Source organism: Bidens hawaiensis, unplaced genomic scaffold (assembly GCF_021521415.1).
Source record: "Bidens hawaiensis isolate Kalapana, Puna unplaced genomic scaffold, B.hawaiensis_p1.1 tig00064587_1, whole genome shotgun sequence".
Lineage (NCBI taxonomy): Eukaryota > Viridiplantae > Streptophyta > Magnoliopsida > Asterales > Asteraceae > Bidens > Bidens hawaiensis.
The window spans coordinates 50,595-62,455 of NW_027506556.1; the positions used below are offsets into that span (position 1 = coordinate 50,595).

Here is an 11,861-nt window from a genome sequence, read left to right on the forward strand (position 1 = left end):
TTTATATTAGAGAGAGAAACATAGATTTGACAAAGTAATCAATATAGATTGGGGAATGTGATAAAATAGTTGATAGACCATATTGCCATTTGGTTATTTTAATCTTTAAATGGTATGGTTAAATATGAACCACATGTTCAGTTCTAAAGTTCTTACAACTGGGCTTGGTTATTCAAATAAATCAGCCCTATATATATATATATGGATTATACGAGAAGTGATTTTATAGCGAGAAGTAAATGATAACCCTTGATTATGTTTGATCTATGACATATAATCAACATGGCAATATTGTAATTTTATGGTTCCTCATTTTAATGGATTTTAAGACAAAAGGATATGTTAGTCTTTTGAATAGTAGAAAATTTTGAAACTTCTCTTATCATAATTAATATTTAAACTTTTAATCACCTTCATCTCTCAACATTAATTATTCTAAAATTATTAAAATCATCAATATTAACAAAATAATACACCATTGTTAATCATTTGAAATCCAATTGCTCAAGTAAATGTTTTAATAATTCATATATGTGTGGGCTGTTAAAAATATTAGGTAGGTAAGTAGGTTTATGTTAAATTTCTTATGCTCTTGCATATAATCTGTTTACGTTTATGTAGTTATGTTAATTTGGTAATTTGGTTATGCTCATATATATGATTTTCTTTTGCGCATACATATAATTCTGTGTGTTTATGTTAATCTAGTTTTCTGATATGTATAATCTGGTATCATACATTTAAATAGTTTATTTGTGTAGGTTGTTCAAATTTTGTGTAGGTATATGTTAATTTGTTTATTCAAATATATAGATGTGTAGTTTTTTTCGTAATTTGTATAGGTATATGTTAATTTGGTTCTTCAAATATATATAAACTATGTATGTTCAAAATTTGTATAGGTATATGTTAATTTGGTTCTCCAAATATATATACATTGTGTAGGTTGTTAAAAGATTGTGTATTTATATGTTAATTTGGTTCTCCAAATATATATGCATTGTGTAGGTTGTTAAAAGATTGTGTAGGTATATGTTAATTTGGTTCTTCAAATATATATACATTGTGTAAGTTGTTAAAAGTTTGTGTAGGTATATGTTAACATGGTTCTCAAAATACGTATATACAGTGTAGGCATTTAAAAATTTGTGTAGGTATATGTTGGTTGTGTACCTACCTATTTCCCTATGTGCGGATATACCTGAATGTCTACGTACGTACGTTCCTACGTGCTTAGGTACCTATGCGCCTACGTATGTATATGCTATGTAATTATGTGAATACATACATTCATAAAGTGTATGGCGTACATATGAGTTTCATATATGTTGTGTAGTAAGTTTTTTTATGTATTATTTTTTATTTTGAGTATGTATTTTTTGATGTAAGAAAAGATGAATTGTATAACAAATAAATCTAATTTTATGTTGGTTGATTAGAGATATTTGATCATCAATATGACAAAGTAAAACTTAATATGTATAAACTCAGAATTTAAAGAAATAGATCTGGATAAAATGAATGCAATTGTAGCTAGATAATAATAATAATAATACGGTTTGACAAATAATAATGAAAACAATTATTTGTAACTTCCAGGATGATTAAGACATACCATAAATAAAAATAAACATTTTTCACTGTTATACCCTTAGCATCAATTAAATAATAATAAGAAAAGAAAAAATGTGATTGGTTGGTTTTATTTCTCGCAATAAAAAAACTTCTGAAATGAACCAAATCCTATATTTTGCTTAGGGTCGCTTACAACATCTAATTGGGGGTATGAAAGTGATTTCTGGTAATCAAAGACTCTTTTGAAAAATTTCAACTTCACAACTTCATTTGAATTTCTGAACATTCTTTTCTATTTTAGAATTCATTTCTTGGTGTCAAAATAAGATATGTGATATAAAAATGGAGGATCTATTATCTTTTCTTTTCTCTCGTTTTTCTTTTTCAAAAAATGATCTTGGAGGTTATGTAATGCTTACTCTCAAACTTTTCGTTTACACAGTAGTAATATTCTTTGTTTCTCTCTTCATCTTTGGATTCCTATCCAATAATCCAGGAGGTAATCCTGGACGTGAAGAATAAATTGTTTTTCTTGCTTTATTTTACAATTTTCTTCATATTTTTATTTTCTTTTAGCTATTCCACACACTTAACTAGAAAAAAAATAGAAAGTCATCAACGGAAAGAGAGGGATTCTAACCCTCGGTACGAATAACTCGTACAACGGATTAGCAATCCGCCGCTTTCGTCCACTCAGCCATCTCTCCCAATTGAAAAAGATAATTACTATGTTACATTACACATCAAGTAAGGATTAAATTAAGTATTTCTTTCACATTATTTATCGTTATTATAGAATTAGCAATTCCATTTAGATGCTCGAAAGATCAAAATAGAAAGATAAAAAAAGAAGACCTTCTTGCTTTTATTTTATTCGAAGTGCCTTTTTGGCCTGGCCCGGTCAATACCCAGCCGGGCCTTTTTTTGTTACAAAAAATTCCCTTCATTTTTTTATTATAGGCAACATACTCTAAATAGCCAATTTAGTACCCGTGTAACAATTTCCGTTCTGGGGTTTATATATATATATATATAGGCTATATATATATATATATATATAGGCTAAGTATAAAATGAAAACCCACTTGTTGTGAAAACTCTAGAAACCCATTCTCAGCCACATGTTTTTAATTAATATTTAAATATATATATATATATATATATATATATATATATATATATATGGTTTATATATATATATATATAGGCTATATATATATATATATATAGGCTAAGTATAAAATGAAAACCCACTTGTTGTGAAAACTCTAGAAACCCATTCTCAGCCACATGTTTTTAATTAATATTTAAATATATATATATATATATATATATATATATATATATATATAAATGAAAACCCACTTGAGTTGTGAAAACTCTAGAAACTCATTTTCAGCCACATGTTTTTAATTAATATTTAAATCTTGTGTTCCACAATTAAAGTTAATAAAAAATGTAAATATAAATATAACTTTTTCTCTCTTCTGAAAACATATATAAAAATTAGTAAAAAAATGTTAAAAAATAGTGAAACATTTTTTTTGATGTTTCGATGTTTTGTATTAAATGTTACAACATATATTACATGTAACAAAAAAAAAAAAAACGATGTTACATAGGATTTTCGCGGGTTTTCACAACTCAAGTGGGCTTTCATTTTAACTTTACCATATATATATATATATATATAGGGTTGGGTTAGAATAAAAACCCACTTGAGTTGTGAAAATTCTAGAAACTCATTCTCAACCATATGTTTTTATTTAAAGATTAAATCTTGTGGTTAACAATTAAAGTTAATAAAAAATGTAAAAGTTTATTTACATTTTCTCTCTCCTGAAAACATATATAAAAATTACTAAAAAATGTAAAAAAAATAGCAAAACATTTTTTTATGTTTTCGATGTTTTATATTAAATGTAACAACATATATTACATGTAACAAAAAAAAATGATGTTATATAGGGTTTTTATGGCTTTTCTCAACTCAAGAGGGTTTTCAAACTATAGTTCTTATATATATATAAACGAAACATTTAAAAGATGTTTGGTTGCTTCCTACATCCTCTCAAGTCATCATATTGTTTTATTTGTAAATAAAGGCTTCCCATGCATTTGACCTGAATTCACGGGTATGGGTCTCACCAAACCCAAACAACTCTTAAAACAGGTTATAATATCTCATTATATTAACAATTAGTCTCACCAAATATTTGATATCAAAATCCTAGAAAATAGGAAATTAATATCCAATTTTTTTTTTATAAAAAAAGCTATTATTTATAATTAAGAAACAATTTTATAGTAAAAACATAAGCGGGTCATAGGTCTCACCAAACTTAGATAGCTTTAAACGAGTTTAACATCTCATTTACTTATGAATCCCTTTTATAATCAAACCCTAAGTATATTTAAATAAAATTAAAATTCAAAACAAACATATAAATATTAGAAACAGAAAATAAAAACACCCCCGTAATACGGAGTATAAAGCCTAGTATTTATATATAGATTGAAATGCATGCGACAAACACCTAGGTCACATCTCAAGTTCTGATTAGGCCACATCATCTTTTTTTTTTCATTTAAACATTTTTTGGTTTGTTTTCTTTTGTTTTGTTTGTTTAACCGAATTTTCAGTATGAGAGAAATATATTTCTCCTTATTTATATAAACAAATCATCAATTGGTTGGTTATCTTATTTACATGATTATATCTACCAATCTATACACTTGAATCATTCTACCAAACTAAAGTTTCCTGACTTTATATACAATGAAAGAATGTTCTAGCAATTTTTCTTTTAAAAATCAACCTGTAACAAGATTTCACGACGAGCTCCTACGGGTTCTTGGCGGGCTTTGAGACCGACTTTCATAGATATCATCAAACGAGAGATTGAATTTCCCTCCTTCGATGCCATCCATATAACAAGTCTCGTTTGACTTTGACACCCTAAAGTCAACCGGTTGACCATGTTCTTCAAAGCTTTGGTCTGAGTAAGTGTCATGGTAGTCGTATTCATCTCGACTGAAGTTTGGTGGCTCAAGAAAGCTTGTTTGAGGTCCTGGGCCCGCCCCTCGTTGCCCACGGGCCCACCAGTGGCTTTTACTGGTGGGGCCCACAAGATCCGAATCATGATGTTGTAGAACGCTTCCACGTGACGGTAGAGCCGATGTGGAAGTTTCTCGATGACTCATGGCCCGGTCATCAAAAAAGCTTCCCCAATTCTCGTCGTAACGGGCCAGGTCCTGATGTAAATCGGGTGGGTCCCACACGTTTCCATCAGATGGGCCCAACTCAACGTCACGTGGCCCGGTACGGTGAGAAGACGTGTAGTACCAGTCGAGAATGTACGGGTGGTTATTGTGAACAGGATCGATGAACCATATGCAATCTCGTTGGTAAGTACTTTTTGAAGCGTTTGGGCTCGTGTTTCTAGAAAAGTGGCTGTTTGGGTCACCTTGGGCTGGGCAGGTGGGGAGCCATTGTGGTAACTGGGCCGGGCTTTTGAAGCCCGGTCTTATACCCTGTTCTAGAAACTTCTGTTGTTTGAATGTTTTGAGTGTTGAAAGAAATTGCTTTCCATCTGTGCTTGGTTCCCATGAAGGGTAGCTTGTTTGGAAGCTGCAAGAAAATGCATAATAATGATTTTTTTTTTCCATTTTTGTGAAGTTTTTATATTCGTAATTATTATTTTAAACCTTTGACATTTAAAAAAGTCTAGAACTTGATGTAAGCTGAATTGGTTCAGTTCGGTTTACGGTTAGAACAGAAACTATAACCGATGTTTTGGTTTTTGGATTTTCATAACCGATACGGTTATTGAAAAACATAGTTCGGTTACATCATGGGTTAAATAAAAAGAAATATGAAGGATGGTTTCAATTTTGGTTCTATATACAACCATAACTGAACCACAAATATGAGTTATCAATTGGCTTGGTTAATTCGGTTAATCATTTATATGTAGGGTTAAATAAAATACTAGCAATCATTTTACTTTATAAATAAAGAATAAATAGCAACTAATATGTTAATTATAAATAATTATAACAAAATTTCTCTGACATATAGCGTATTATATACCTAAAAATAAAGGAGGTTTTTTATACTGGTTCGGTTAATTCAGTTAGTTATACACATATTACCATAACTGAACCACAAAAATCAGTCATCAATTGGTTCAGTTTTTCTTCTCACTTCGGTATCCAATGACACTTGAAAACTTTTACGGGATAAGGAAAATGTAAAAATTATTTGAGGCTCGAGAATACCTTAAGAACGATTTCTCCATTTTCCCTTGGGAGCTTCTATGAGTACTTGATGAGTTATGTGGCGAAGCATACTTGCTATTACCGTGTTTTTGAAAGTCAAACGAACTAAAACTGCAAAAAAAAATGTAATTATCAAATGATTACGTTAATTGGAGATATAAAAACTAAGCCGCATGAGGAAAAAGTGAGAAAATAAAATAAAATGCGGTGTGTATGAACCTGCAAACATGACCAACACCTTCAACATCAACCGTGAAGTCCTCGATGAACTGCAAAATCTCATCAACCGCTGCATCATAGATGAATTACAAAATAATGATAAAATTTCTAAATTTAAAAAAAGCAAAAATTTATTCCTTGTAACTACAATGATATCTTCTATATATTGCTTAATGCTTATTGGTAGATTTGTGAAATTAGTTATCATAGATAATTTCAAAAAGTGTCTTCTTTATAAGAAAATAGTTATAAAATCATCATCATCATACTCAGTAAATCCCACCAATAGCAAAGCCATGGTAGGGTCTGAGGAGGGTAAGATGTAGACAGCATTACCTCTACCCTGTCGGAATAGAGAGGCTGCTTCCGGTGAGACCCCCGGCTCGATAGTAGTTTTGCATCAAGCCTTGGACATAAGGCACATAACACTCAACCATTGGGACACCGGCTGATTGGTGCAGGTACCCTTGTCTTTCGGCCATCAATGCCACCACATGATGCCTGATTAACCTTCCACCACTTTTAACGTTATTTTCACAAAATTAATTAAATAACGTCAAAATTAGTGCAATTTCAGTTTTGCCCAGTCGAGGGCCCACAAATATATACATTATATATGCGCACCACAAGTAGGGCGTCAAATCCATTTTTATTTCCCTTAAAATAATGAAAATTATTTTACGAAAAAAGATAATCAGTTTTACATAAATTATTAAGAATACCTTTGGTACAACAAAGATAAGCAAGAATGGAGTTAAAAAGATCGAAGCCATCTCTTCCAGCAGCATCTTTCCGGTGTACTGCCACGTCCGCATCACAATTAAAAAAATGTGCAAAATATTATGACAAACAAAATCATTATAACAATCCAAATCTTTAAATAAAAGAAATGTGTACTGCCACATCAGCATCTCAATAAAACGTGTACAGCATTCTGACAAAAACAAAATCATTATAGCAAACAATCTAAATCTTTAATTACAATAAAAATTTTTTTTCAATTTTCTTGTTTTGACTCAAAATTGAAAACTTTAGCAAAAAGTGTATACCTGGAAATGTGAAATGTGAGCAGCCACGCCAGCATCACAATAATAAAATGTGTAAAATATCATGACAAAAAACAAATCATTATAACACTCTAACCTTTAACACGAAATGTGTACTGCCACGTCAGCACCACAGTAAGAGAACGTACGACATATTATCATAAAAACAAAATCATGACAATTACAATCTGAATCTTTAACTAAAATGAAATATGTGTACTGCCATGTCAGCACCACAATAAAAAAATTTGTAAACCATTATCATAAATTCAGTTTAAAAACAATCTACATACTTAAAACAAAATGATCCTTTTTACTAAATTCACTTGTTTTTATAATTTACCTGGAAAAGAGTCTCGAACTCCACTCGAACAAATTCGGTATTTTCTTTACCGCGCCACTTTTTAGGCATATAATGCGTGTGTTGAACCGTTAACGACATCGTTCCGTGCGGATCAAGTACTAAAAGTTCGTCCGACACAAGAGCCCGACCAATGGCAGTTATTGTTCCAACAACAACTCCGTACCAAAACAAATTACGCCCAAAAATCTGCAACCATAAAGATCAAGACTTTAGTCTACACGGGTTGGTTTGACTTTTGAAGTCATGACAAAAACATGTGAAAAAACATTACATAGCCTTCGAGTAAAGATTCTTCAAGAAATGCGATGATGATCAAGATTGCAGCAAATCCGCCGGACACGAAAGATACAAACTTTGCAATTAATGAAAGGATTGGAGACGGGAATTGCTTTAAACGCTGCTGTTGATTCGGTGCTTAAATAAATGATCCACCTAAAATGTAAAAAGTTTTAGAGATAAACATAAGGAGATGCCGGACAATGGGCAGGGCGGGTAATGCTTTAAAGAAGCTTGGGTCAAAATGAGTATTTGGTACGGGTCGGTGGTTTGTCTATATTTTTATTACAAGCATATCAAATATGTATGGGTATGCAAAACCACTGAAAACACCTGAAAACCGAACTGCACCACGACCCGGGAAAAAAAACTGAATTGTAAATTCGATTTTTGGTTCCACAAATCTTGCTTATTCAAATAAACAAACTGTATTCAATCGGATAAACCAAATAATCACCAGTTTGATCGGTTTAAACCACTTCGGTTAGACACAAGTCTAATAGGGATCGGTTTGGCTTTCGGTTAGGAAAATATGCTCACAAAAGTGTATTATTTAAGAAACAGTATAATATTTCAAATAAAATTATTTAAGAGGTTTACGATTGAAATCTTTCAACCTGTTCGACCCATTTTTTATAAGCTAAAAGTTTTTACTGGCGATCTGAATTTCTGACACGATACAAACCTAACACAAATTCACGGGTTTGGGCGGGTTCGGGCCAAACCCTCGAACACGTTGAGCTAAAATGTATTTTAAGTAATAACTTAACTATTTGGGTGTTATGCCAAAAATTAAAAGTTTTAAAAATAACCTGGCATAGTTTAAACATAATTTGCTTAAAAAAAGTAATATGTAAAATAAAATTTTTAAAGTATAAATATGCAAAAAAATAAATAAATAAATAAAATTGTCTGAAACAAGTCATGTTCGTGCCAACCCACGAAAACACGTGTTCCCAACTCGCGAGTATGACCCATTTAACAGGTCTAGTTTTGACCACTTAGAGACAAAACAAGACCTAAATCGACCCGTTTTGTTAAATAAAAGGCAAACATAGTTCAAATAAATAAATAAAAATGGGAAATCACCTCATTGAACTCCTTGAAAATCCATTTTGAAAGATTTGACCATCTTCTAGAAGAAGCTGTACTAGGATGCTTATAGAATTGTTCTGCGTGTCTTAGAAAGAGATACACGAGCATAAAAACGACAAGGAATGAAGAGAGAAGAAGCATTGCAATCCCAATAACTGTTAGCCTTTTCTTTAAAGTGTTGCGGTCACTTACAAAGTCCTTTTTGATACAAAAGTTTCTGCAAACGGTTTTATAAACGTTAGTACATATGACTATAAATATTTTTGTACAGGTCAAATGAACCCAGTTGACTCGAGCCACTTTTCAATGGTGCTGATCTCATTGTTTAGAAGGGTGCTAGCGGGGTCTAGTGAGTTTTTTGGTAACTGGTTCTCAAGGTTATAAAAAGAAAATGCGCCCGGTTGACCGGAACCGCTTTTTGGTTCGTTTAGTGTGAATAATTAGCGTGATCAAACATGATTACGAAAAATTACATTACTTTAAATAAAGATTTTTTTCATAAATGATTAGAATGTGTTATATGTTAAAAACACTTTGGGGAAGACTTTCAACTCGTTTAACTTGTTTTCTTGTTAGCTAACTTCCTTTATATTGTGCATTTTGACCCGTTAAAGATAAAGAATAGCCCGAATTGACCAAACAAAAGTAACAGGTCGAAACTTGCAATAACAGTATTTTTTTACACTACAAAACAAACTAGACTTTTTCTTTGACATAAACATTAATAAGTACTTTAAAATAGAGAAAAATAGAGATAACAAACCTATCAACATGCTATGCAATATGTACCAATTCAAAGTCCATTCAAGGGCCTTGGTTAGCATTAGACAATATCGTGTACCGTCAGGATCTTTCTTGACAGTGGGGCCCGCACCTGGGACCAACGAAGATATTGGAAAAGCAAGCACGCCTTTGTTCAACATTCCAATCAAGTAGTTTTCTTTCCTCATCAATCTCATGGGCCGAAAGATCCTTAACCACACAAAGTTGTTGCGTTTCTTGATTTTGAACTACTTTTTCAAGGATCGTGGCCCATGGCATGGTTTGCATCTCATTGTCAGTCACACCAAGACTTGCAACAAAAAAAGATCATATCTTTGTTAAAGAATGTTAAACGTAAGTTGAAAAACTACACACGAGCTTAGCCCAGGCTTTAGAAATAGAGTTCGAACAACCAAATCAAGCATTTGTGCGTTAAATGTATTAAGCTTGAGTCTAGACTCGAGTTGAGCTCAGGCTCAGGTCATTTACACCCCCCCCCCCCCCTTTTTATTACTTTAATATTTATCTTTGTTAATGAGTTGTCTTAAATTTTATATACTTAATATATGTATAATTTAAGTTAATATATCATGTTTGGAGTCACATATTTAATATGTCAACCCGTTTAATGTTTGGTTTATAGACTATTAGAGATTTCACCCATTTTTTTTCTAAAATGGGTCAATTTGGGTTGTGTACTTGTGTTTGTAATATTTTAAAAAACGAATACATACATTGAAAACAGGTCAAATGCGTTAGAACTCATTCAAAGTGTTTTCTGAATGCTTAAACCCTCCTTAAAGCGAAAATAAAGCAGAAACAAAAAAATTATTTCCAGGTTGGATCGAGTTTAGATTTGTATTAAAAATGTATGTTTTGGCCCGTTACCCAACTACTTCAAACCTCCTAAACCACTTTATTATAATAACAAATTTACATTATTATTTATCTATACAGCAACACAATCTTATTTATACATACACGTGCTACAAAATAAAGAGAAAAATAGAAAGTGCTAACAGGCCGAGTTGAGTTTATGCCTTAATTAAATATTAGCGAATACCTGTTATTGTAGAATTGGCGTATGCCTAGCGTATCCTTCAAATGCACAAAGAACCTTAAAAAGCAAAATATCCAATAAACAAGCGCGATCCCCAAATAACCGAAAATAACAACTTTAAACGTCGTTAAAGGGGTCAACGGATGCTCCTGAAGCGCCTCTTTCGCAAGATCACAAGGTTTTATCCCCGACTCAACCGCATCCATCCCACATTTTGCCCTTCGAAGACAGTTCCAATCAACAAATAATATAAAAAAGCCCGAAAAACATATCGTAAACGCCAAACTCAAAAGCTCAACAATCCACTTAATAATAATGCACCATAGACCCTTTTCACAATAGTAACTATAAAGTCTTTCAAAGAATAAGTCCAAGTCAGCAATTGGTTCTACTTTGAAGCTTTCACCGTTTAGTAGGCCGGATGGGCTTTCACTACCGGGACTTGGGGCCCGTTGGTAATCGGATAACTCGATTTCAGGGGTAATATCGTCATTAAACGTTGTGTATGATGATTCACCAAGTAATTTTTGTTTTAAACCGTGGAAAGTTGTGGCACCTTTTTGCCCACCGAACATTGCTATATAAGATTATAATTATGCAGAAACCGGTCGTCCATCCGTTAAAGACGTTAAATTGTATCACCAGGATTCTGAAAAAGATGGAAACTTTTGTAAGTATAACGTAAGAACTGAATACCAACGCTTTCAAAATAAGATAACAATAAAAAGGAAAAAGAAAACCTTTTGGATGTGCACAGGCTTGTAAATGAACAGAACGAACACAAACAAAGAATGTTCATGTTCTCTCATTTAACTTTAACGAAACAAACGCTCAAGCACAAACAATTAAATAAACGGGGTTTTCTCGTTGTGTTTGTTCATTAGGAAAATGAAAATGTAGTGTTCATTTATGTTCGTTCTTTAACAGTGTAGACAAATGGTTCACGAACGTAAATGAACGAACATATAACTGAAAATCAATCTATTGGACCAAAAAAATTAATAAAACTTGACTAAATTGTAATGGGTGGCATCTTAGATATAACAGGCTTAAAAAATTCAGTGAATATACATAAAAGAAAGTATAAATGTACAAACGGAGACGAACGTTCACGACCATGATGAACAAACGAGGCACGTGTTGACTCTCGTTCGTTTATTAAATAAACAAACTCCTACCCGAA

At 32.1% G+C, this 11,861-nt stretch overlaps 1 non-coding gene and 1 pseudogene across 2 annotated transcripts; both read right to left on the minus strand.

Annotated features, from left to right (window-relative positions):
• Positions 1 to 2,194: 2,194 nt before the first annotated feature.
• TRNAS-GCU (transfer RNA serine (anticodon GCU)) lies at positions 2,195 to 2,282 on the minus strand. The gene has a single exon. It is a non-coding gene; the product is annotated as a tRNA-Ser (tRNA).
• Positions 2,283 to 4,404: 2,122 nt separating this feature from the next.
• On the minus strand, positions 4,405 to 11,324 carry LOC143618166 (autophagy-related protein 9-like; annotated as a pseudogene). The gene is made up of 10 exons (XR_013150965.1): positions 10,682 to 11,324; positions 9,628 to 9,928; positions 9,507 to 9,515; positions 8,851 to 9,073; positions 7,757 to 7,917; positions 7,465 to 7,671; positions 6,758 to 6,875; positions 6,076 to 6,145; positions 5,857 to 5,967; positions 4,405 to 5,206 (listed from the first exon to the last, which is right to left on the minus strand). The product of XR_013150965.1 is annotated as an autophagy-related protein 9-like (transcript).
• Positions 11,325 to 11,861: the final 537 nt, after the last annotated feature.